General features: G+C 44.7%; 1 protein-coding gene across 2 annotated transcripts in view; it reads left to right on the top strand.

The window, feature by feature from the left end:
• Positions 1–139: 139 nt before the first annotated feature.
• Positions 140–5,508, top strand: part of PDE6A (phosphodiesterase 6A) — a 67,073-nt gene continuing 61,704 nt past the window's right edge. Inside the window, exons 1-2 of one of the 2 annotated variants that reach the window (XM_026510746.4) lie at positions 140–450; positions 950–1,109. The gene's annotated coding sequence lies outside the window, so the exon portion shown is untranslated. Of the gene's footprint in view, positions 451–661; positions 1,110–5,508 lie in introns of those variants that run through there. The other variant, XM_057312253.1, reaches the window with a different exon arrangement.

Raw genomic sequence — 5,508 nt, 5'->3', positions numbered from 1 at the left:
GGGCGAGCGACGCGACCGCCATCCAATGAGTCGACCCGGCCCGCGGGGGTACCGCCCCCTGGCTGCTCTCCTCCTCGCGATTGGCTGCCCTGGGCAGCAGAGCCACGAGTCCCTGATTCTTAGGGCTATTCCTTCTCCGCTCGCGCGGACGAGGAGCTATTACCGGTTTTCCGCCTTAACTCTGAAAGCGTAGGGAGGAAAAAGTGTCAGGAGAAACCCGGAAGCGTTCTGTCTAGGGCTCTTAAGTGTTCAGCGTTTGCGTGGGGGCAAGGTCTTTATCGCTGACTCCTTGGGACCCCATTCCCTCCCAGCCCCGCTTTGTAGGTGGGGAATGAAAGCCCGGAATGGGGAGAAGTCCGCTGGGAAGTTAGGGGCTTTGCCCTCCGTGTAACCTACTCTCCACTGAAGGTCCCAATAGCCAGAGTTGCCTTTTAAGATGTGAATAAAAATGTAAGAATAAATACGAAATGTAATTCCAACCTCGTTTAAAATCCTTAGTGGCTTTTCTTGACATTTATAGATAAAATCAAATTCCTCCCTATTCTTTTGAGGCCCTGAATGCTCTAGGCCCTGGTGCCTTTCTCCTCACCGGAAATCTGTCTTTCCCTCTGTGCTCTCCACCCATCCGGGGCTCCTTTGCCCGCCCAGCTTGTTCTCTTTTGAAACCGAACACTGGTTCCTAATGCCTGGTTTCTTTCTTGTCTTCAGGTCGCAGCCTAAAAGCCCACTCTCCCTCCCCAGTCACATCCTATCGTGTCATCCTGCTTTAATTATTTTCTCCCTAACTGGGCACTCTCTGATATTGAATACATGTTTATTCATTCTTTCTTCCTCTTGTTTATAGCCTGCAGGGGTGGGGAGGGGTTGAGGTGGGCACTAGATGGAGTGGAAGGTCAAGGGCACCTGTGAAAGAAGCAAAATGGTTAACCTCCTTTCCTTCCCTTTCCAGTGAACCTCTTCACAGTAATTTTAAGGAACTCCATTTCATGTCTAGAGATGATCCTCAAGTTTCTGTCAACCATCAGATCCAGAGCTTCCGGAAGTCAGAAGTCATATTGGGAAGCAGAACACCTGGGTTCTACTCCTGATGCTGTCCCTTGTGACTGGAGGTAAGTCAATAGGCCTCAGCGTTCTCACTTCTCCAAAGGTAGTTGATGCCCCACCACCCCTCACACCCAGCGTGCCCCTCCTTCCTAGTCCTGGAGAGGGTCAAGTAAGACAAGAAGTGTAAAGTATTTTGCCAACTCCCTGTAGGCTGCCAAACTTACAGTGGCAACAGATGCTGATTTCGGGGTGTATATTTCTGGATGCACAAAACTCTTCACATTCATTATTTAATCCTAATAGCAGCTCTCAAGGAGGTGCTATATTATGATGCTCCCATTATAGGTGAGGAAATGAGACCCAGAGATGTTAGGGATGACTTGCCCAAGGTCTCAGTTAATAAGTGACAGTAATATGATTTTAACCTAGTTACATCTGACAGCAAAGCTCATTCTTAACCACTACACCCACTGTGTTGGCCAAATGTAAGAATCTACCGTGCATCCTTGCATATAGTAGACACCAATTAAACGGGTGTCTATTTAATAATTTAATAATGGCTATGACTTTCTTTCTCTTATTCCATACTTTTAAATCCACATTGCAGATGAGGAAACTGAGGGTCAGAATATTAAGTTACTTAAGAGGTCATGCAACTGGCCGGAAGTGGATTTTGAGGTGGGACAGAGGTAGATTTTTAAACTGAGAGCAGCCAGATGCCAAAACCCAAGAACATGTGGCTGTGACCCAAGGCAAGGGAAAGGTGCTAGAGAGGAAGATTTAGACCAGTCGTTGGTGCCTCTCTCCCTCCCAGTTCAGCATTTCCAACTGCTATTTAATGCGGTGGGCCTCTCTGGCTCCCCCCACACACATCCCCAGGGGCCCCTGCAAGTGGACTTTGGTCTGCCATTCCTACCTTACCTTCCTTAATGATCTAGGTCCCTGCAGCAGGAATCTAAGAGGTGAAACAGATAACCAAATCCCTCCTAATCTGCTTTTCCTCAATAACAGCAGGTCTGCTGCCCAGCCAGCCAGAAGCCAGGTCTCTTGACCCCTCCCATGTAAGCCTGGGCATTTTCCCTCCTGTCGGTCTCCGAGTTCCCAGAGGCGCTGGCCCCTGGAGGGTCACATATTATAGCCATTACTCTATCCCAAACTGCTTTTCAAAGAGTAACTAGAGTGAGGGTGTTGTGGGCCAACAAGTAAGTCATTTCAGGTGAGAGGCCACCCGAGGAATTACCTCTGCAGTCCTTCCTGACCAGCCACACTTCCCAGGCAGGACAGGTCACTTGCTCTGAGGCCTGGCTATAGGGGGCCCCAGGCTGACCCCCATTATTGAACAGGCTAGTCCAGATTTGCTATTCCAACTTATTTTCACAGCTATGGGTATTTCACTTTTTTTCTTTTTTAAATTTGATTGTTGTTGAAAACGGGTAACATGTACAAGTAAATTTAAAAGATCAAAGAGTTTAGGATGAAAAGTAAGTCTTTCTCCCACACTATCCATTCTTACCCCATTGTTCCTTCTGGAGGCAAACACAGCACCAGTTTCCTGTGTTACCTTCCGGTTATTCTATACCAGCAGTTCTCAGTCCTGGCTACACATCCGAATCTCCTGGAGAACTTTTAAAAGATAACAATGTTTGGGTCCCATTCCCAGATAGTATGATCAAATTCAAGTAGAGTGGACTCAGGCATTGATATTTTTAAAAGCCCCCCAGGAGATTCTAATGCCCACAGAGGGTTGGCAAACCAGTGATCTATGCAGGTACTAGACCCTATCTCTTTAAACAAAAAGGACATACAATATACACTATTTCACACCTTTTAAAAACTCGTATTATATGTTGAAGACTGTTCCATATCAGTGCATAAAGAGCTGCTTTCTGGCTATCTATTGCTGAGTTAAGGAATCACTCCAAAACTCAGTGGCTTAAAACAGCAGTCATCATTTTGCTAATTTGCAGTTTCTGTGGGTCAGGAATTTGCTCAGAGCTTGACTGGGTGGTGTCTCATAGACCTATAGTGAGATAGTGGCCAGGTTGGGGACAGGGCATGAGGACGAAGCAGCTGAAGGCTGTCTGGACCTCTCCTTGTGGCTCTCTGTGTGGGCTAGTTTGGGCTTCCTCACACTATGGCAGTCTCAGAGCAGTCTGTGCTTAAATGACAGGTAATGACTTCAAGAGCCAGTGTTCCAGCAAACAAAGAGGACACTGTATAGCCTCTTACAGTCTAGCCTCAAAAGGCACATAGCTTCACTTCTATTGTGTTTATTTGGTTGAAAGTCATAAAAGCCTGACGAAGGGGTGCCGCCTAGGTGTCTCAGTCAGTTAAGCATTTGACTCTTGATTTCAGCTCAGGTCTTAATCTCAGGGTCTTGAGTCCATGCTGGCATGGACCCTACAGAGGAAAGAAAGAAAGAAAGAAAGAAAGAAAGAAAGAAAGAAAGAAAGAAAGAAAGGGAGAGAGGAAGGAAGAAAGAAAGGAGGGAGGGAGGAAGGAAGGAAGGAAGGAAGGAAGGAAGGAAAGAGAGAAAGAAAGAAAGAAAGAAAGAAAGAAAGAAAGAAAGAAAGAAAGAAGAAAGGAAGGAAAAAAGAAAAGAAAGAAAGAAAAAGAAAGAGAGGAAGGAAGGAAGGAAGGAAGGAAGGAAGGAGGGAGGGAGGGAGGAAGGAAGGAAGGAAGGAAGGAAGGAAGGAAGGAAAGAGAGAAAGAAAGAGAGAAAGAAAGAAAGAAAGAAAGAAAGAGAAAGAGAAGGAAGGAAGGAAGGAAGGAAGGAAGGAAGGAAGGAGAGAGAGAGAAAGAGAGAGAGAAAGAAAGAAAGAAAGAAAGAAAGAAAGAAAGAAAGAAAGAAGGAAGGAAAAAAGAAAAGAAAGAAAGAAAAAGAAAGAAAGAAAGAAAGAAAGAAAGAAAGAAAGAAAGAAAGAAAGGAAGGAAGGAAGGAAGGAAGGAAGGAAGAAAAGAAAAGAACAGAACCAACCTGACTGATTTAAAGGGAGGGCAGTAGACCTCAAATCTCCATGGGAGGGGTGTCAAAGTCACATTGTAAGAAGGACATGTGGGGTGGGGCATCTTTGGTCACAGCAGCTGAATAGTACTCCAATGTTTGGGTGCACTGTCATTGATTTCAGCATTGAGGGACATTTATGTTGTTTCCATTCTTTTAATATTACAAAGGGTGCTTTAAACTATTATAAATGTTTTTCCTCTGCCCTCTATCCCCACTCCTTAGAAGGGGCTTGGTCTTTTGATCACTCAACTCTCAGGGCCACTGTGTGGCAGGATAGGACGTAACCATTCTGAGGCTCAAGAAGTGATCCCCTCTCACTTTGGGCCTTTGAGGGAAATTATGCTGAACTGTCCCAGATGAGGAAAGAATGGAGAGCCAAGTAGTCAGGGAGAAAGGAGATTTTTGAAAACTTCCCCAACGTTGATCCATGGGCTAGGCTTTGCAGGACGCTTGAGTGGCAAGGATCTGGGCCTCTCTCTGCCCTGGGCAGGTGGGAAAGCCTCCCATGTCGGTGGCCCTGGGTTGCCCTGGGAGACTGGAGGACCTCTGAACCCCTGCAAAAAGCAGAATGGTTGGCCTTTCAGGGGCCATACCAACCTGAATGAAGAGCACATTTATGGTATCAGTGTGAACAAAAGGCCAGAGGGCTGTTCTTTGGCTGTACTGAGTTAGACCAACAGACCTTCACATGAACCTGGGGTGGGGCAGAAGTCACAATAATTATCCAGATTGAATATCTTGCCAGCATTGGGAGATGGAGGCTTGGAACATAGAACATTTAATTTGGAGAAAGAAAAGGCATGTGACTCTTCACCAGGGTGAAGGAGCACAAGTCACTTTCCCTACAAATATTTAGGTACAGAATATTATGTTATTTGACTGGCCCACAGCAATCACAAGCCCCAGTTTCCCAGGTTTGTTCCTTCACGGGTATGTGCCAGGTGCTACGGGAGATGGTCATTCAAAATAGAACATGATCTTTACATTAAAATATTGACTTTCCCATTATTTCTTTACTTAAACTCTTGTATTTGGGGATATCAAAGATTAGTAGTGAAATTGTTCTGTCTTTCCGGGTAAGACTTTTAATAACAAGGTAAGAAAATAATCAAGCAGGTATGTAAAGATTTCACTACACAAATATTCAGTGAGAGTACCAAAAAATTAGGAACAGCCTAAATAACCAACAGCTAGAATGTTAAACAGGTTATGACTCAGCCACCCAGTGGAAGGCAATGAGGCCATTAAAGAAAAATATTTAATGGCACAGAAAGATGTTTATGTATATTATTAAACAAACAAAATGCATATTACCTCATCACAGTTCTGTTATAAAATTATATGATTAGAAAAGAAGGATACACATCAAAATGTTTCTCTGGGTGGTAACCACTCTCTTCTTTTTATTTGCCTGTATTTTCTCAATTTCCTGCAACACCAAGATGTATGACTTTATA

Source organism: Ursus arctos, unplaced genomic scaffold (genome assembly GCF_023065955.2).
Source record: "Ursus arctos isolate Adak ecotype North America unplaced genomic scaffold, UrsArc2.0 scaffold_15, whole genome shotgun sequence".
Lineage (NCBI taxonomy): Eukaryota > Metazoa > Chordata > Mammalia > Carnivora > Ursidae > Ursus > Ursus arctos.
This window is presented reverse-complemented; position numbering and strand designations above follow the sequence as displayed.